This window comes from Phalangium opilio, unplaced genomic scaffold (genome assembly GCF_054372755.1).
Source record: "Phalangium opilio isolate 3A_F unplaced genomic scaffold, DU_Popi_V2 ptg000060l_1, whole genome shotgun sequence".
NCBI classification, from domain to species: domain Eukaryota; kingdom Metazoa; phylum Arthropoda; class Arachnida; order Opiliones; family Phalangiidae; genus Phalangium; species Phalangium opilio.
In genome coordinates this window covers 5,678,628-5,700,168 of record NW_028324177.1, presented here as the reverse complement: position 1 = coordinate 5,700,168, position 21,541 = coordinate 5,678,628, and the positions used below count along the sequence as shown (strand labels likewise).

Sequence of the window (21,541 nt, the reverse complement as noted above, 5' to 3'; positions counted from 1 at the left end):
AATGAAGCTATGGTGCAACCCCGAAATACCTCTCGGAGTTCTATGCTCCATGAAGCCACTCCCTAGTTGCCATACTAGAGAACCCTTTCCTGAGTATGATATGTATGTTATTAAAATGAAACAATTCGTTGTCAGAAGTGGGGTTCGAACCCACGCCCTCATACGAGGATCAGAGCTTAAATCTGACGCCTTAGACCACTCGGCCATCCTGACACGCTTTGAAACGTTTTCCTTGAAAATGAAGCTATAGTACAACCCCGAAATACCTCTAAGAGTTCTATGCTCCACGAAGCTACTCCCTAGTTGCCATACTAGAGAACCCTTTCCTGAGTATGAGATATATTTTATTACAATGAAATAACTCGTTGTCAGAAGTGGGGTTCGAACCCACGCCCTCATACGAGGATCAGAGCTTAAATCTGACGCCTTAGACCACTCGGCCATCCTGACACGTTTTCAGTCGTTTTCCTTGAAAATGAAGCTATAGTACAACCCCGAAATACCTCTCAAAGTTCTATGCTGAATAAAGTCCCTCCCTAGTTGCCAAACTAGAGAACCCTTTCCTAAGTATGATATTAAAATGAAACAATTCGTTGTCAGAAGTGGGGTTCGAACCCACGCCCTCATACGAGGATCAGAGCTTAAATCTGACGCCTTAGACCACTCGGCCATCCTGACACGCACTGAGACGTTTTCCTTGAAAATGAAGCTATAGTGCAACCCCGAAATACCTCTCAGACTTCTATGCTCTATGAAGCCACTCCTTAGTTGCCAAACTAGAGAACCCTTTCCTGAGTATGAGATATAGTTTATTAAAATGAAATAACTCGTTATCAGAAGTGTGGTTCGAACCCACGGCCTCATACGGGGATCAGAGCTTAAATCAGACGCCTTAGACCACTCGGCCATCCTGACACGCTTTGAGTCGTTTTCCTTGAAAATGTAGCTATTGTACAACCCCGAAATACCTCTCAGAGTTCTATGCTCCATGAAGCCACTCCCTAGTTGCCAAACTAGAAAACCCTTTCCTGAGTATGATATGTATGTTATTAAAATGAACAATTCGTTGTCAGAAGTGGGGTTCGAACCCACGCCCTCATACGAGGATCAGAGCTTAAATCTGACGCCTTAGACCACTCGGCCATCCTGACACGCTCTGAAACGTTTTCCTTGAAAATGAAGCTATGGTACAACCCCGAAATACCTCCAAGAGTTCTATGCTCCATGAAGCCACTCCCTAGTTGCCATACTAGAGAACCCTTTCCTGAGTAAGAGATATATTTTATTAAAATGATATAACTCGTTATCAGAAGTGTGGTTCGAACCCACATCCTCATACGGGGATCAGAGCTTAAATCTGACGCCTTAGACCACTCGTCCATTCTGACACGCACTGAAACGTTTTCCTTGAAAATGAAGCTATGGTGCAACCCCGAAATACCTCTCGGAGTTCTATGCTCCATGAAGCTACTCCCTAGCTGCCATACTAGAGAACCCTTTCCTGAGTATGATATGTATGTTATTAAAATGAAACAATTCGTTGTCAGAAGTGGGGTTCGAACCCACGCCCTCATACGAGGATCAGAGCTTAAATCTGACGCCTTAGACCACTCGGCCATCCTGACACGCTTTGAAACGTTTTCCTTGAAAATAAAGCTATAGTACAACCCCGAAATACCTCTAAGAGTTCTATGCTCCACGAAGCTACTCCCTAGTTGCCATACTAGAGAACCCTTTCCTGAGTATGAGATATATTTTATTACAATGAAATAACTCGTTGTCAGAAGTGGGGTTCGAACCCACGCCCTCATACGAGGATTAGAGCTTAAATCTGACGCCTTAGACCACTCGGCCATCCTGACACGCACTGAGACGTTTTCCTTGAAAATGAAGCTATAGTGCAAGCCCGAAATACCTCTCAGACTTCTATGCTCTATGAAGCCACTCCTTAGTTGCCAAACTAGAGAACCCTTTCCTGAGTATGAGATATAGTTTATTAAAATGAAATAACTCGTTATCAGAAGTGTGGTTCGAACCCACGGCCTCATACGGGGATCAGAGCTTAAATCAGACGCCTTAGACCACTCGGCCATCCTGACACGCTTTGAGTCGTTTTCCTTGAAAATGTAGCTATTGTACAACCCCGAAATACCTCTCAGAGTTCTATGCTCCATGAAGCCACTCCCTAGTTGCCAAACTAGAAAACCCTTTCCTGAGTATGATATGTATGTTATTAAAATGAACAATTCGTTGTCAGAAGTGGGGTTCGAACCCACGCCCTCATACGAGGATCAGAGCTTAAATCTGACGCCTTACAGTGAGAAAAAATATCCTGCTGTAATTACAGGAAAGCCCTGGCAGCAACAGTAGCCAAGACCTCCTGTGAATTTTACATTTTTATTCTGTTAAAAAAATTTCGCAGCAAAAAACTGTATTTATTGCAGGAGAATAGCATGTAGTTTATCTAGGATTTATGGCGGTAGATATCGCAGGCATGTTCGTAAAAATTACAATAACAGAGCTAAAATCTACAGGATATAAATACGTAGATATTACAGGAGTGTGGTGTAATTTTTGCTGGAAGACTAGTAAAATCTACAGGATATAAATACGTAGATATTACAGGAGTATGGTGTAATTTTTGCTGGAAGACTAGTAAAATCTACATAACATAAATACGTAGATATTACAGTAGTATGGTGTAATTTTTGCTGGAGGACTAGTAAAATCTGCAGGATAGAAACACAAAGATGTTACAGGAGTATGACGTAATTTTTGTTGGGAGACTAGTAAAATCTACAGGATAGAAATACGTAGATATTACAGAAGTATGACGTAATTTTTGCTGGGAGACTAGTAAAATCTGCAGGATAGAAATACGAAGATATTACAGGAGTATGACGTAATTTTCGGTGGGAGACTAGTAAAATGTACTGGATAGAAATACGAAGATATTACAGGAGTATGACGTAATTTTCGGTGGGAGACTAGTAAAATCTACTGGATAGAAATACGAAGATATTACAGGAGTATGACGTAATTTTCGGTGGGAGACTAGTAAAATCTACTGGATAGAAATACGAAGATATTACAGGAGTATGACGTAATTTTCGGTGGGAGACTAGTAAAGGAAGGTATAAAACAATAAAAATTAGAATATTAGAATTAATGCTACTTTCAGCTTTGCCTTAACTATTTTCACGCTGCTAAATTCTTTAGACTAAAATAATGCAATCTTTATTCCATTCTAACAAACTCAGTCCCTTCACAAAGTCAAGCAAGTGAAAAAACCTCGAATAGATAGACAAAACCATGTCGAGATATCTCAACTTCTTGCCAATTTTTCAACCCAATTAATAAAATAAATGGATATGGAACTAAGGTTCTAGTCGCAGAAATGTATCATGCCGATTTTGTTGTGAAACATTTTTTCAGCCAAAATTAGCATTAACGTTCCATACAACGTATATGGTTAGAAAATAGCTTCTTCAACGTTTTCAAAAAGCTTCAAGTTTCAAACGTTGGTACCTCAATCCCATTTAGTTTGAACGGATAAATAATTTTCCTTGAAAAAGTATGTTTCTCCAAACCATATTAATTGTATCTAGTGTTGGTTGTCGTTTTGACCTTAAGAAATGTTTTGGGGAATATTTGAGACATAGACATCAGTTTTAGTACAAAAAATAAACGGGTTTTACTTGCACTATTTGCGATTAGTTGCAAAGCAAGAAATGTATGATGAATCGTATAGTGTGAATAGGCTCTAAGTATCTTGTCAGACTAATACTAATGGGATGATGAAGCTCTTATGTGAAGAAACCATTTTTGTTTCATTTAAGTGTTTTCTTTATATTTTCATAAGTATTCTTGCACGCGCTTAGATTTTAGTTCACAAATTGGTTTGAATTTAATGAAGGGAGTAAAATCAACTGCAACAATACCATTAAAAAAACAAGTGTTAAAATGGCATTTTGGTGTTACCTCCTTTAAACTGCAATCTTAAAAAGAACTCCCCCTATGATATTTTCCATAACTATACTTATGTTCGCGCAATTTGTTATAGTTCTGAAGCTAAGATGTTGTGATACTATTTTAAATCTCACGGAAAAATTATTCCAGCTATCTGTTCTTATGAATACATCTTAATTAGAAAATAAAATACCTTTGCAAAAATTCCAAAAAAGCGGGACATTTTTCAGGATAATGCATGTTCATAAAATAGTAGACGCCAAAAAACATTCCAATTCCAGTTGCAATTTCATCATTCGCAATATGGTCGTTTAAGACCGTATTGTCCGCAACCAAAGCAAAATGGGAACAATTATTCAAACCCTCTCCTGAAAAAGAAAAAGGGAGTATATTGGGCTGTAAAATAGTTTTGTAAAAATTCAAATACCTATTACGATCAGCATCGAATACTTCTCTTTAAATTTTTAAGTTCCACGTGGTTTACTTCAGTACCAGGCTAAGATTAAAATACAATATGATTAGTTGTGTGTCAAATTTAGTATTCAAATCATAATGCATTACTTCGACCACTGGGAACACTTGGTTAGGTTCTTCGTTGAAATGATTCATGATCAACAAAATAACAGAACCAATAACTTCAGATTCGGTTCTACTTCCTACATCTTTCAGTTTCTCCAACAATGTTACACAGAATTTTTTTTTGCTTTTGGAAAAAAATTGCAAAAATAAGGGCGTTTTTTCTTTGAAAAAGTCGGTGAATTTTTTAATAAGATCGTAGCCAAGGAGTTGCTCCAAATGCACTCTCATTCCAGTAGTTTCGAATAGAAATGGCCAACGTGCCTTAATTTCTTCCAAATCCATTCCTTCATTAATGTCGTGTCTTTGAAGAGCATAAGCATTTCGCATTATAATCTCCACAACATCTTTATCTGGATTCATTTCAAAATGAAGTTTCAAAAGCTCTTTTCTAATAGTTTCGAAGGTTTTTAGATTTTCTTCACTACTTTCAGGGTTGCAATTAAATGAATCTGTGTTTTTTATTTCTAAACGCGGGGGTTTGAGTTTTCTAATTTTTTTAACTCTGGGCATAGCGCCAGTTTCTTGGCGCGAAAGATAATCCAGTCTGTTATAAAGTTGTTTCACGAAAAGTGAATCTCCGAGGCCTATTGTTTTATCGCCGATTTTGTCTACCAAAGCATTTGGAAATCGGTTCATAAAATGTTTGGATAAAAATTCTCTTAACAATATTGGCTTAAGAGTGTCGCGCAGTGAGCCAATCGTATTTGTCTCACTTAGTAGCTTGGGGAAATGGCTAAGTTAGGTCTCCTTAGGGGATGTGGTGTGGTGTGGGCCCGATATACTACTCCTTGATGCTGACTTCACAACATTTAAGAGGTGGATTGACACACACCCTCCTTTTTCCATTCTATCCGATACTCTAATGTCGCTAGCAACGGGTGTTGAAGCAACTGAGGTGGTGAACTGTTATCTAGCAAAAGAACTTGGACTGAGATCCATTTCAGAGATGGTTGGAATGTCTTTTGCGGATGTAAAACTGAAAAGGTCGAATAAGGTTGAAGCTTTGGCTTTACAAATTAACTCTGTAAAAATTCGAAATGAAGACGTCGCGTTGAATCCAGAGCAATTTTTCAATCGAATAATAAACCAAAGAATCTGGAAAATTACATGTCTTACGAGCTTTCAACGAAACCAACTGCTATTTTTGATGATATATCAATGCGCAAGACTAAGAAATCAGCCTTGCTGGAAATTCAATACCCAACGAGTCCTTACCCCCAAGTCCGAAATTCGTAGTTGATGGTGGGTATTTGCTACATAAAGTTGTTTGGTCGAGACCAGCAACGTACACCGAAATTTGTGACGCCTACTTGTCGTATGTATTGAGCCATTTTGGTAGTGCTGCTTCAGTATGTTTTGATGGATACGATACAACAACAAGCACGAAGGTGGTTGAACAGAGCAGGAGAAGCTTCAGAAATGTATCAACTGATATTGTTATTCAAGCCAACGCTTTCGTTACTGTGGGCCAACAAAACATTTTAGCCAATAAGAAGAACAAGGCCAGATTCATTGATGTTTTATCAATGCACCTAAGGAATTCTGGAATTAATGTTCTGCAAGCGAAAGCGGATGCGGACACATTAATTACAAACACCGCACAAATACCGTCACAGTTGTTGCAAATGACAATGATATATTAGTAATTTTAGTGACGCTTTGCCAAACCTCTATTTTTCTTCAACGCCAGATCAATTCAAAACAACTTAGGTGAAATGGCGGATTCCTTAATGGTCCTGCACGCATTATCTGGATATGACACAACATCGGCGTTTTTTAAAAAGGGAAAGAAAACCGCATTCAAACTAATCAAGAATGAAGAAGAGTTAAGGAAGAAACTGAAAATATTTACAAAAGACAGGGCTTCTCCAGAGGAGCTCGAGGAAGAGGGAGAGTCATTTATATTAGCTCTGTATGGACAAAAAGCACCGAAATCCTTAGATGAAGCGAGATACTATTCGTATTCAGACTTTGGTGTGAACGGTTGTGTTTTTTAGCGCTCCGTTATCGGGAAAGATAATTAAATTGCGATTCTATTGTAAGCAATGCAGTCGTGTAAAAAATGCGCGGTTGTTTTCAGTGATAACAGTAAAGACATTATTCAATGTACAGATTGTACGTAATTTCTGCATATTTCATGTACTAAAATCAAAACCGAGGACAATTACCGTAAACTAGGATCCCGTAAAACTCTATGGAAATGTGAATTCTGTAAAATACAATCAAGATCATCGAATAATGCCGTCGTAGAAGACTCAGCCTCTGGTGAAATTCAGAATATCGGAGACATTAGTCTACTACTTCAACAAGTAAGTGATATACATTCCAAAATGAAGAAAATTGACGACATAGAGATTAAAGTCAATAAAATTGCGGCTATCGAAGCTAAATTAAGTAAAATTGATGACATTGAACAATCGGTCCAATTCTGCTCCGATAAATTAGATGACTTTAACAATGTAATAGGAGCTATTAATAATGATATAGACATAATAAAAAAGGAAAATGTAGATCTTAAGGTAAAAAATAAGGAATTAACCCAAAAAATAGATGATCATGAAGTTAGGATTAACGAACTTAAACAAGAACACCTGTCGGTAAATTTCGAGATTGCTGGTATAGAGAGTACAAAAAATGAAGAATTAGATCAAGTTTTAAAAGCGTTAGCTAAAGCTATAAAAATAAAATATGATTCTCAAGATATTGATGATGTGTATAGGTTACCTAGACCCAATAACCAAATACCAATAATAAGAGTTACTTGCGCATCACAAAAAATCAGAGACGAATGGATCAAGCAAGCGAAATTGGTTAAAGATCTGAAGGGTACTGATATTGACCCTGGTCTAAAAAATAATAGAATTTATATCAACGAACAATTAACGAGCACTAATAAAAAACTACTTTACGAAGCAAAATTGTTGGCAAAAAATAAAAACTATAAATATGTTTGGATCAGTGGTGGTAGAATATTTATTAGAAAAATTGATAATGCTAAAGCGAGTAAAATAAAAACATTGGAAGACTTAAAACAGTTGTAAAGAAAAATAATGTGAAGCAAAATTAATAATTTTCAACAATCTCATAAAAATGTTTAAAGAACTAAGTAAATTCTCAACCCCGAACATTAAAAAACTAGAAGATAAAGTTTGTCAAAAGAATCTTAATATAAATGGATTAAATGTATTTAATTTAAATATCCGTAGCCTTAGGAAACATTTCGATGAGCTTATTGTATTTTTAGAATCGCTGGACTTTTTGTTTGATGTTATTATACTAACGGAAACCTTTAACATAGAGGATAGTAATGAGTTCGCAATTAATAACTATAATTTAGTACAAACAAGTATCTACCAAAATAAAAATGATGGCATAGTTATTTATATTAAGAATGATTTAAGATATATAGAAAATAACGTTAGTATTAATGGTTGCACAATAAAATCGATAGATATTATCTTACCCAACAATATTGAATACAAAGTAATAGGGTGCTATAGGTCTCCTAGTTTGGATACTCAGGATTTTCTTAATAACCTAAATATATATCTTCCTAACATTGTTGGTTCGGGTAATGTAATTTGGGTTGGAGATATAAATATTGATATTTTAGACCACTCAAATGCCACAGTTGATGAATATTTAACTATGTTATATGAAAACGGGTTTATTTCTTGTATAAATGGTCCAACACGTGTAGCTAATAACTCTAAAACCTGTATCGACCACATCTTTATAAAACAAAGAATCCATTATGAAATACTGGTAAAAATTCTAGAAACAAATATCACTGATCATTTTTCTACAATGATAAATATTGCAAATACTCGAATGAATAAAAACGTTCCACAAATACGTAAGCATTGGAAACTGATAGAGGAAATAGATTATGAATTTTTTTAAACTTTACTGAAACAAGAAACATGGGCCGCAATATTCACTGAAATGAACTGCAATTTAGGGTGTAAACAATTTATTACAATTATACAAAAACATTTAATATCATGCACGACGAGACGTACGATAAAATTATCACATAAAGATTTGAAATTAAAACCCTGGATAACTAATGCGCTTGTAGTGTCAATTAGGAAAAGGGATTCTCTTGCAAAGCAAGTTAAAAATGAACCATTTAACTCTACTATTAAAAAATACTATTTAGGCTACCGAAATAAATTAACAAAATTAATTAGAATAGTTAAAAACAACTACTTCAAAAATAAAATAAATATGTGCAAACGTGATACTAAAAAAGTCTGGAACACAGTCAATGAAGCGATGAGTAATTGTAAAAAAGAGGACTCAATTGAAAAAATTATCTCGAAAAATCTTACCTACACGGTAAAAGAACACCCAAAGGAAGTAGCTAACTCTTTTAATGAACATTTTAGTCTAGTTGGGTCTAAATTGGCCCAAGATATTCTGTCAAAGCTAAAAGTTACAACACAAACACATAATTTCAGGAACCCTAAAAGTTTATTCTTGACCCCAATATCCCCTCATGACATCGAAAAAGAAATAAACTCTTTAAAAAATTCCAATGCTAAAGGGCATGATGGAATTGGGATCAAAGGCCTAAAAAAAGTAAGCAAATTTATTAGTCAACCACTAGCGCATCTCGTAAATCTATCGTTCACAACGGGCATATTTCCAGATATTCTTAAAAGAGCTATAACAATACCAGTTTATAAATCAGGATCCAAGCTAGACATGCAAAATTACAGGCCTATATCGCTGCTTAGTAACATCTCGAAAATCTTCGAAAAAGTTATAAAAAACCAACTATCACAATTTTTAGAAGTCACTAATTATTTATCAAAAAATCAATATGGCTTTCGAAAAAACTTAAGTACTAAAGATGCTATAACAGAAGTTACCGAGCGGCTGTATAGGGCGGTGGACAAAAACCAAAAATTAATTGGAGTATTTTTAGACTTACAAAAGGCCTTTGACACCGTTTCCCATCCAATACTAATAGAAAAATTAGAAAGAGCCGGCATTCGAGGCATTACTTTAGAATGGTTCAGGAGCTATTTGTATGGACGTGATGCAGTTGTTAGAATCGATGGGGTACAGAGTGACCCCTTAGTTATAGAGTTTGGTGTACCTCAAGGAACTGTAATTGGACCTATTCTTTTCCTAGTATATATAAACGATTTATGTAACCTTATAATTGATGGAAAAATAGTATCCTTTGCGGATGACACCGTGCTCCTAGTTGAAGGTTTAAACTGGGGAGATGCCTTCTCCAAAGCGCAAGAAGTTCGAAACAAAACAATACTTCAACTAGACAAAGATATTCTAACACTTAACATTAAAAAAACTAAATTTATTTGCTTCACTCCTACACCAATAGATTTGGCTGACGACCTAATAATCCATACAGATATCTCTTGTTCAACGCGCCGAGAATGCGGTATAAAATGCCATACACTCGAAAAGGTAAATACAGTAAAGTACTTAGGGATTAAAATTGACTCTAACTTAAAATGGCACAGTCAAATAAATTATGTAAAAAATAAAATAAGATTGAGCTTAAGTAAATTCCACGCTATTCGTAACTTTCTGGAACTTTCATGGATTAGAACAATATACTTTGCTATAACACAATCAGTGATATCTTATGGCCTAATTGGTTGGGGGGGAGCTTATGGTAACTTAATGGAACCATTAGAAATCCTCCAAAGGAAAATAATACGTATCTGTTTGAAAAAAGACAATTTATATTCTAGACAATTATTATATAACGAATTTAAAGTTTTCTCGGTAAAACAACTATATGTAAAAGATATTTTGTTATACACTTTTAAAAACAGAGTAAATTTATTACCAAGTCATACGTATATTACACGTTTTACCACAGAAGGTAATCTTTCTAGTGATAGAACCTTCAAAACCATTGGTCAAAGACATGCTTTCCATTTGGGTCCCAAATTATATAACTATCTAAACTCGGACATAAAAAATATTGATACTTATCAAATGTTTAAGAAACAAATTACAATTTGGATAATTAACAAAGGAATATCAAATATTAATGACATGTTAAAAACATAAATCGCAATTATCTTCCCTCTTGAAACTATATATAAACACTAATTTTCAATATATAAAGCTCACCAAAGTGATTGTTGTAGAAATACTTGAACATAACCTGTAAATTCAACTTGTTATATTATGTGAATAAGCCCTGCCACGCACAAGCGCTTTCAGCTCCTGTGGCATATAGGGCAGTGAATTATGTAATTGTACAACTCTGTAATAATTATGAGCACTAATAAATTAATAATAATAATAATAATAATAATAATAATAACCAAATTGTTCCAATCAGTCTGCAAAGTTTTCTTTAGCAGATATTCCGCCAACTACAGATAGTGCCAGACAACATTGCTTGAGAGTGGGTGCTGGGTAACCGGTGGGGTATGTTATCGATTGGGCGTGTTATCAAAACAGCATTGTCCAAAACAGCTTTTTCATAAACGCGTTTGCCATTATAGCCATTTCTCGTTTCAGCGCATTTTGATTACAGCGTTTATATCTTGAGCGTTGTTTCGTATTGTTGAAGGTATAAGTATTAGAGCTCGGCATTATCTATCCATTATCCACGTTATTTTATCCATAATCCAGAATTATCAACAGAAGTTGTATATTAAATCGAGTTATGTCCACAACATTTATTGTGGATGGAGAACTAAAGCACATTCTTCGAACCGGATTACTTCTTTGTAGCTAACTGAAAGGCCCAAGCTATGTAGCATTTCTATTAAAGACCTTGATTCGTATTTTCTGTGAATGTACACTCCAACTGCAGTTAGCAGCTTTGGTACAAACGACCCAGGCCTGCATATCGATCTTATACACTCCATTATTGCATGTGGTAGTCTCTAATAAGATCCAGTATCATTTCTCATCTTAGTTACTCGGTCAATGAAAACTTGTAACGCCTCTGGAATGTGTTTTTGATCAACATTTATATCAGTCTCATAATTGGAATTCAAATTTGTATCGTATATTTCAGATCTTATTTCTTGTCTAATTATGTCGGCTTCTACTTCTATAATTCTCAGTTGTTCTTCTCTCTGCGTTTTTTAATTTTACACGGAATTTTATTCCGTTTAAATTTAAGAAACGGCACCAAACCCCTGTCCCTGTCCCTGTCCTTGTCCCTGTGCCGGACGCGTCCGCGAAACGAACGCTTACGATGAGAGAGAGAGGGAAACCGGTCGCGTCCGCGAAACGTACGCTTACGATGAGAGAGAGAGATCGCTAGCGTACGCGGTGGCGATACGAAGCTCCGCGTAGAGAGAGAACTGCCTGCCCACTGTCCGAACAGCATCTTAAGCATGTAAGTCTTAATTTAAAAAAACTTTTAATATCTGGGCCTTCAGTCACTTGCTTAACTCTCTTCTTATCGATACTTTTTAGGTCTTGGTTAAATCCAAGACGTTTTGATTAATATCTGTGACTTCGGTCTTAATTTTTATTAATTTTGTGTAGACACGTTGGTGATTTTATATTGATTATTTCAACGCTTATTTCTGCATGCCGTAGAATAGGGAGCAAACAGTTCTGACCCTGAAACGTCACACCCTTCTATCTCTTACTGGAGTTTCATCCCCCCTAACGGTTGGAAACAGTATTCTACGCGCAAAAATGCCAACCTGATAGGGGCTGCGTCACATCAGACAATCTCTTCCCCCTAGCCAGTTGTTAGCTCCGTATATATGAAACTATTAGTATATCTTTGACAGATATGATGCTCCTTTCAGGTACGAATATTGAAATTTTAGGTTTTACCCAAATTTTATATGGATTCTTCAAGCACGTTAGATTCCCTTTAATGTGTCTGGACTCTTTCCAAGAGCAGAACAGTGACGTTTCAAGTTACTGACGAATCTCTCCCTTTTTCTGATCATTGCATCACTGACTTCGTACTAGCCGTTGTCTTTCCTCACAAAGTTTACATAATGTTCCTCGGCTAACGATTGATCTTTATGAATAATGACTCCTTTAGTTTTGAAAAGCATCTTACTCATAGTCACATTTTGATTTTCAAAACTTGATATTTTGGTCGACATCTTAATTGGTCGACCATCTTTGAAATCGCCACAGAGAAGACACAAAAATACGTACTTCCCGCTGGATATCAATACATCACGATCTTGTATTTTTGGGTTGTTACAAAATACGCATGGCACCTCTGTTAATCTCATCCTTTTTTCTAGAGATTTCCAATTAATTTTATCTCGGTTTTCTAGTGGAAGATTGACGATGTTGCTTTCAACAATATTTTCCGAATTTTGTTCAACTTGACATTTGGGGCATTTGGTAACGTTTCGTGACTTTGACCAAAAAAGATCTTTTAGAGCCTTGGAGTAATCGACTTCCATTTCTTGGCTTAGTGTCGTCAAAAGGACCATCAAAAATTCACTGGCGTCTTGTTGATCGTTTAGCGTAAAATGATTTCCGACAGCCATTCTCAGTTCCAACCCTTTACGACTGAAGCTTCCTTGAGAACTCCTCTCGATGTCGTTTATCTTGTTATGGAGGCAACGTAAAACTGGTTTTTCAACGAATGATCCATTGTAAGATTTAACCAATTCTCTTAATTCCGGCACTAATAAGAGTAGTTGCAAAACGCTATTAGAGTAGCACGTTACTTGATCATCGTTAGCTAAACCCTTCAAGGGAAAACTATCCAAATTGTATTGGCCTTTCCTTTTCTTCTTTAGCGTTTCGGCACATCTATCTTCCTTGACTTCTAAAAGGCTTTTAGATAGAGTAGGCGCACTTCTTTTCCCACCTCGCCTTTCTTTTGACTCCGTTTTTTACAAAAGAGGCAGATCTGGGACCCTATCCTCTAAAAGTCTAAATCATTTGGACGAGGATCCAAATCTAAACGCTTAGATCGGTTCTATTTGGACCGGGCGCTTAAAACCGTATTCTCTAACCCAAATCCAAATCGATATTTGGATCTCCCGCCAAACCTTTATCCAAACCAAATGTACGTCACTTCCTCTTTCATTACGTAATTTTACTTAGTGTTCAATCAATTCTGTCGCAGCTTTTAATATAAAAGTAAAACGTTTTTAAGCCTTGGATTTATGCATGTTTGATTGTAATAATTTTGTACTATTAAGAAACCTCTCAATTTGATAGTTTAAGCTTATTAGGCCTAATAATATTAATTGGGAAATTAATTTGAATGAAAAATAGGTGGATATCTTTTATTAATTAAGAAATAATGCACACATTTTACATTTTAATTTTAGAAGTTAATTTATTATTTATTTTGTGTATATAAAATTCAGCAATAGTTTCACTAACGCAAAAAATTAATTACTTACGAGGAATTAACAGGTACATACGTTTAATATTAGAATTTAACTCGTTTCAAGACTAAATAATTAATGAGGGTTTGTACCGGTTTTTTGGAATTTAGTTAATAAAACTTGTGATATTCGATTGGTCAATATTGTAAATTAACCAATGGTGGAACCAATTTTCTTTTAACTCAAGGAAACTCTCTGTACACGGTTAAAAATAAGAAAAACGCTCTCGCTTGGACTCTCAATCTGAGCAGTGAGCATGAACTCTCCGAAGATTCTTTAAGAGAAACGAACTACTGACCTAAGAGTGCGCGATGTAAGACAGGACTTAAGGACTCAAACTATGTTCCGTGCGGATTTAAATCTAAGCAATTTAAATGTTAAATAAAAGAACTATAAGCGAAGCATCAGGAAGCAGCACAACAACTACATGGATCCGCCAAACATGCACTTGAAGAAATGAGTTTGAGGATCGGAGCTATGCGCCGCAAGTAAGGACTTCGCCAGTTCGTCGCTAGTGGAGTTTAGCAGAAACTAGGGATGAACCGGTACCGATACTATATCGGTATCGTCACCGATACTCGGGGTTTCCCGATAGTATCGGATCGGTTGGTTCGATACCGATACTCGTCTAAAATGCGTTATATGGCGCTACATGACATTTTTTAGGTCTTGTAGTAACGTAATGATGGTGATAATATCTCAATTCTATGAATTTTAATCGTGACGAGTTCTCATTTACATAAAAAGTACCTGAATTCAGTTTACCTAACAACTAATAAGCGAAAATCTTTCATAGTACGTGCCTACTACTCTAGGAATGAACCGATACCATATCGGTATCGGTTGAAGTATCGGGTTTTGGATCATAGTGAGTAAATATCGGTATCGGTTCATGTTTGTACCGGTATCTATCGGTATCGGGTTAAGCCTGGTATCGGCCATCTCTTGTTCATTTGCTTCCCAAATTATTTGAAGCCTCTTGCAAAAACTAGATGATTACTTCATTTACAACCCAAATAGAATGCAACCTTTTCTGAAATATTTCTAAAATCCGCCTTTTCCAAAATTTTGATGCTTACTTCTTTTACAACTCAAATAAAATGAGACCTTTTCCTAATTTTTTTCTCAATTAAAATCTGCTTTTTCAAATATTATTAGCATAAATCTCATAATTTTTGTAGATTTACCTTAGTAAGATCTAGAATAAGCTACAACACTATTTTCGTCGCGAGTCCATTTGGTAAGATCGAGCTCGGCTGCAGCAGAGAGAATTAAGTCTCTCTGGCTGCAGACGACGGAGTTAGGTTTTTTCTGGAATTCTCGGGGGTTTTGGTAAATACATGCAATTTTAAAACTTTCAAAAAATTTTTTCACCAACTTGCGGCGGGTTTAGAATTTTTTTACTATTTTTTCCGAACTCCACGTGGTCTAATTAGTCAGAAACCGCTGTTAGTTGAGTTAGCTAGATAAAGTGCAATCCTACCCCGACAATATGGGCTTACACTACAGAAAGTGCAGACGCCTGTCTGTGAAAGTGGCGTATAGCGGCGTCAGTTATGTGAGAGGGGTTTCATATCTTCCCCTATTTTTGTCACACTGAATCAAACCTTGTGTCCCATTCGACCGAACGCTTTTCCCATTCAACCGAAAAGAGCCCAAATGTGCGGTTTTGGGAAAATATATATCAAAATTTAAAAAGCAAACGTTTTCACTTTTTTTAAGGAATTTTTTTCCCTACAGTTTTCGTTGTATATATATATATATTGATGTTTGAAATGCAAAATTTAATTTTAAGAGTGATTGATAATGGAGAGAATTGCATTGCTTTGGAAAAGGTGGCAGCTAACTTTTAGGAGAATAATTAGGAAATGGTGGCAGCTAAGTAGTAGGAGAATGTTTAGGAAAAGGTGGCAGCTAACTAATAGGAGAATATTTTGGAAATGGTGGCAGCTAATTAGTAGGAGAATGTTTTGGAAAAGGTGGCAGCTAGCTATTAGGAGAAAATTATGGAAAAGGTGGCAGCTAATAAGTAGGAGAATGTTTTGGAAAAGGTGGCAGCTAATTAATAGGAGAATATTTATTAAAAGGTGGCAATTAATTAATAGGAGAATATTATGGAAAAGGTGGCAACTAATTAATTGGAGAATATTTTGGAAAAGGTGGCAACGAATTATTGGAACCATTGTTTTGCAAAAGGTGGCAGCTAACTATTAGGAGAATATTTTGGAAAAGGTAGCAGTTAATTAATAGGATAATAACCTAACCTAACCAAACTTACAATTTCCTTCTCTGGGCTTGAACCCGAGCCTCTGAATTAAAAGCCTGATATTCTACCATGCTGCTGCGGTGATTCGAAATCCTCACAGACATTTAATTAACTAATTCTTTCAAATAAATTTCCATTCAGCAGAAACCCGCAATTGGGCTGGAAATTTAAATATATTCTCTATAAAAAACCAAAAAGCGGTTTCGGTCCAATGGGAATATACCTCATATTTTACCCTCACTTGTAAAATAAGTTTCGACGTTATCTCTTTGGGAAAATTTAGTGTTTCTCACCAAAAAGTCGGAGTCACCCTTAGAAAACATGATTTTCGATGAAATTTGTATTATATTGAAATTTGGTCAAGGTTTATAGTTTGATACTCCCGCTTGGTTTTGCTCTTGGTGATGCAAAAGACGCTTTCCTAATTGAGTTTATATTTTAATGTACATACACGGGAATTGGACTCATAAAGGTTTCATGGAGGTTTGTCACTATCAATAAAACCTTTTAGCCCTAAGTTTGAAATAAGTGCCCCACCCTTGGTTTCATTGTGTGCCAAGCAAGCCTAATCCAGATAAGAGAGGAAAATTTGAAAATTTGCGCATCTCCCGCTGCGCAGGCTGTCTTTAACTTCCGGCAAATATGGCTACGAGAATATGTAACCAGAGCGCGCTATCGATATCGAAATTGCAACAAGCAACGCCTTGACTAAAAAACTTAAGTCCACCGACTGCACTAGAGCACTCTAAGCGGCAGCGCACTCTGGGCCAGTTTTCGTCCGTCACTGGGAACACGTTTCCAACACTCGCCCAGAGTCGCGTTTTCCACTGATCTCAAAAACTGCCAAATAATTGCTCTTTCTTGCTCTGAAAAATTCGACGGAGCGACAGTGCTCGAGTGTTTTTACGTTCCCTTATACTAGTTAGGTTTCTTTGACTCTTAACTAATTATAATAATGGCTGGTTCTTTCGAGTGTTAATTAAGAATGAGAAACAATGACCATTTATTCTAAGGTTTATTGTGCTCTGCTTTGACTAATTCGTTAGCGACCCCTAGTTATGAAAAATACTAAACAATTTGACCCGCAAAGTTTAATTAAGTAAAATACGTAACAAGTGTGACGTACTAGCGTTTTAGATCGTGTTCTCCGCCAAAACTCGTCTAGTAGGTGAAATCTTCTCAACCTGAGAGCACTCTAGTTTTCTTGACAAGGCCTATTTAAAATGGATGGTCCAGCTTTGTTTGGAAATTCAGAGTAACAAGGCGACCCAAGGGCTCGTAATAGTAGCCACATCGTACGAGTGAATAGCCCCTCTATACCCTACCCTAATGAGTGGATAACCCCTCTATACCTTACCCTAATGAGTGAATAGCGCTATCTTTTACAATGCTTAAATAGTTTAACGTGCATAAAATCAGAGTGAATAGCCCCTCGATGCCCTACCCTAAACGGTGATAGAATTATTGCCCGTATAAATTACTTATGCCGTAATTGTAATATTCCGGCGAATCGAAGAACAGATAGTTTTAATGATTATCCCCTCGATGGGTTTACAACATAGACTTATGCCGATGCACACTTATCGCTTCTTATAAATTTATAACATGAACTTATGGTCAGAAGAGTTTGAAAGAGAAAGAATTCGGTAAAACACCCAACAATTGTAATATCCCGGTGCCTTAAGACCATTCTAAAAGAACTTCAGTAAATACTTACTTTTGCTTTCAAAATTTCCCTCGATTTCTTTGAATGTTAAAATAGGGGAGCGTTAAACACTTATTGTCGACGGATAAGAGGAATTTATAAGGGAGGGTATATGGCTTAACATAACTATCATAATTTCCATAGGCGTAGAGTTCTATAGGCCCGTGGGGCCCGAGCCCCCCCAAAAATTTTAGAAGTGGCCACGGGCCTCTCCAAAAATTAGTCATCCATAATACCGAAAACATGAAGATAGTGACCTGATAAAAATAATTTTTGCGTTTAACTGACTGCAAAAAAACCATTAAAACCACTACAGAGCAGTGTTTTCCGAACAGAATAGTTTTATTCTGTTCTGTAAAATGTAAACCCAAAGGCTGCGCCATAATAGTAGCCACATCGTTATCTACTTAATTAGTCTTACTTCAATAAATTTACTTATGTTATAACTGTAATAGTAAGACATAAACAGAGAACTTGAAATTTAGTTATGTTATAATAGTAATAACCCGCTTCCGAGAAGCTTTTGCTTTTAAAATTCCCCACGATTTCTTTGAATGTTGAAATAGGAGAGTGGGAGTGAAAGGGTGAAATACTTGTCGACAGGTGATAGGAATTTTAAATGGAGTATTATCAATTAAACCTTCGATTTTAAGGCTATATCATAATCCTCTCTCTCTCTCTCTAGCTTGAAACATAGAGCAAATGTGAAACAAACAATGCTTAACCTTACTAGTACAATATAATGCAATGCTTAATCCTCTCATATTCACTCTTACTTCAATAACGAACGAAAAATATCACCTCACCACAATCCTCTCCCATCAGCTTCTATTGACTCTCCCTTCAATGAGGAACGAAAAATTTTTTACTGCCAAAGGCAGTACAAAGAAGGCAGTACAGAGATACTCCTACAATGCCACCGCCAACAGGGCAGGTCATAGTAATGTCCACATCGTAGATGTACATCATACGATGTGGCTAAAAAGCGTAGTTTCTAAGAGATTTTTTTTCCATTTCGTTGAAAAAGTGAGTTGACTGGTCAAGGCAGTAGCGGCTGGCAGCCCACCCTAACCAGATTGGCTGGTTTTCATGGTTTTCACGTCAATTAAATTTAGATACTACAACAATTTCGTTGACCGTTGACACAAATAATGGAAGGAATGAGGGATGGGATTTAAAAGTGCAACTGGTCTTCTGAAAATAACCCGTTTTTAGCATGCTCTAGTCTAGCAAGGGCGTGCCAACATGAGCCAACATTGTATACTTTAGCGGGCGCAAAATGGCTGCTTAATGTTAAAGTCCCATAGAGTTGTCAATTTGAGCAGGGGCCTTCGCCCCCGCTGCCCCCGTAGTTGGCACGCCCCTTTCTAAGTCTAGTATAGTCAGAAGCCGATTAGGCTTTACACATGAAGTACGCAACATGTGCCATTGTGCCTGGAGGAGCTACACGATATTCTCTAAGCTCCTGGGAAAGCACCCCCGCCCCTTATGCGGAGGAACATAATTCGGTATGGCGGCTCCTTCGGATCCTTGCGATCCTTCCCGCCTTATGAACCGATTTACCAAGTACATAAATTTTCTTTACTTAAAACTATACACAATAACAAAGATTATTTGGGAGTAAGGCACGAAGATCTTATCAATCTGGGTAGCTTTTGCTTAGACTATTTAAGACGCCGTGTATCTGTTTTTTCTGTACGAGGAATTTTTTTCTATTCTCGCGGCTACGGTGAGCCCAGCCGCTGGCGGCTCGGGAATCGGGATACCGCCGATACCTAGCCGAAGCTTAGTTTAGTTTTCGAGTCTACTATTATTCGCAGAGCTATTTTTCTGTTGAAATTATAAAAAATCTTATAATATTTATTTGAAGACTTATTAAGTGACTCGGAAATTGTCAAAACTTGAGATTTAAAAGGTTTAATATAACATAACGACTAACGAACGATACCGCAAATTTGCCTTTCGAACTTCCCGGTTGTCATGAAATCTATGACCAAAGCTATGGAAAAGTGGGACTTACGTACTTTATGTGTGAAGCATAATCCGCTTTTGGAATACTACGACGGATGTAAGGCCAGGGATACTAGATGCTTTAAGAGGGATTCGAAGGGAGACGGAAATTACGACAGAGTTATCGGCGTGTCATGCGCAGTACAGTCTGCCGGACTTCTAGATTTTAGTTCAATTCAATGCCAAATCAAGGATGATGGTGGGAGGATGCGAAATCTGAGTGAAATAGGCGCGCTGTGGAACGGCTTAGGTCCGGTGGATCACAAAAAATGGGGCAAGACGGCGCAAGTTATAGATCCCCGTTGAAAACCCCTCTGCCGCAGTCTCGTCTGAACATACGTGAAACGGCTCGAGCTGATCATCCCTCTTTAAACATCTAGTATCCCTGGTAAGGCGCGGCGCTGGCCAACTCCATAGAGTAGATAAAGAATTTAAAAAAAAATTTCGAGGCACAAGTATAAATTAGTCTTATGGGTTAAGTCACTCTCATGGTTTCCTAAGTTGGTGAATTTCCCGAGTTTTTAAAGTCGTCTCGAAATTTTTGTAAGGATTTTTACATTCGCATTTTAGTGCGCAAATACGGATAAATTTGTTTTAAAACGGCCTAGATTATCTTTAGAGGAAAACATAGTACATAGATATACTTAATAAATATACTATATAATGTAGTATCAGGGATAAATTTATTTTTTAAAACGGAATGCACAACGTTTGGCCTTTACTTCAGTCCGACTCATAGCCGAGTATATAGCCCCTTCCTTCAACACGTAACCAAAAAATTAAATTTTCTTATTGGCTCACTAAAACTACGTATTGGTGACGTTGCTGACAAGGAGGGCCGAAAATACGTAATTCCTTTTTACCTCTGTCGCTATGACTACGACCCCACTTGCGTTGTACAGATAAGCGTCTTCACAGGGGTTCAAAATGGAGCCGTCTAAAAGCGATGCTCCGGAAATTATTTGGGAATTGTTTTTAATAGCAATTAAGAAGGTAGTTAGTGAATTTGGTGCCGGTGTTTTGGATTTGGAGTACATCTGTAAGGGTGAAAAGTGTTCGCTAATTCTTTCTTAAGCCAATCATGTCTACTATCCTCATGATTTTGTAAACGAATTTGATGAGGTTAACCAAGGCTTAGTGAATGGCCAGGAGTTTTGTGAGCTTAGTGTTTGGTTAAAACCTGTTCGTGTTGTAATATCTATGAAGACTTTTACTCAATTCTAACTCACTTTTAATTTTCTTGGGTCTTCCCCGTTTTTTTTCACTTGCAAGTTCTATGTCTTGTGTAACTTCCATTTTAAAACAATGTTCTTTCAAAAATTACATTCCGAGCCCATTCCAACTTGGCAGACGAAGGGGCAGACGACGTTTATTTGACCCGGATATACATACAACGCCATAACGAAAATAAGACCCGCCTCTTCTTTCATACCCCTTCGTCACGGGTAAAAGGGTCGTGGACTTGGACGCGTACCCGAATAACCCTGTTACCCATTCTGTCTTAAAAAAATAAATTATCCCTGGTAGTATATATAAATTTATTACTTAATATTTGTTAGGAATTTATATACATCACATGCATCATGCATTCATCATGCATGATGCTATCTATGTATTGGTCCAGACCGGTTGGGCCGGGCCCCACCAAACATTTACGAAACTCTACGCCTATGATAA

The 21,541-nt window shown here is 36.8% G+C and overlaps 6 non-coding genes across 6 annotated transcripts; all 6 read right to left on the bottom strand.

Moving 5' to 3' along the window:
- Positions 1-129: 129 nt before the first annotated feature.
- On the bottom strand, positions 130-213 carry TRNAL-UAA (transfer RNA leucine (anticodon UAA)). The gene has a single exon. It is a non-coding gene; the product is annotated as a tRNA-Leu (tRNA).
- A 153-nt stretch (positions 214-366) lies between these two features.
- On the bottom strand, positions 367-450 carry TRNAL-UAA (transfer RNA leucine (anticodon UAA)). Its single transcript has one exon. It is a non-coding gene; the product is annotated as a tRNA-Leu (tRNA).
- Positions 451-594: 144 nt separating this feature from the next.
- On the bottom strand, positions 595-678 carry TRNAL-UAA (transfer RNA leucine (anticodon UAA)). The gene has a single exon. It is a non-coding gene; the product is annotated as a tRNA-Leu (tRNA).
- Positions 679-1,067: 389 nt separating this feature from the next.
- Positions 1,068-1,151, bottom strand: TRNAL-UAA (transfer RNA leucine (anticodon UAA)). Its single transcript has one exon. It is a non-coding gene; the product is annotated as a tRNA-Leu (tRNA).
- Positions 1,152-1,541: 390 nt separating this feature from the next.
- TRNAL-UAA (transfer RNA leucine (anticodon UAA)) lies at positions 1,542-1,625 on the bottom strand. The gene has a single exon. It is a non-coding gene; the product is annotated as a tRNA-Leu (tRNA).
- A 153-nt stretch (positions 1,626-1,778) lies between these two features.
- On the bottom strand, positions 1,779-1,862 carry TRNAL-UAA (transfer RNA leucine (anticodon UAA)). Its single transcript has one exon. It is a non-coding gene; the product is annotated as a tRNA-Leu (tRNA).
- Positions 1,863-21,541: the final 19,679 nt, after the last annotated feature.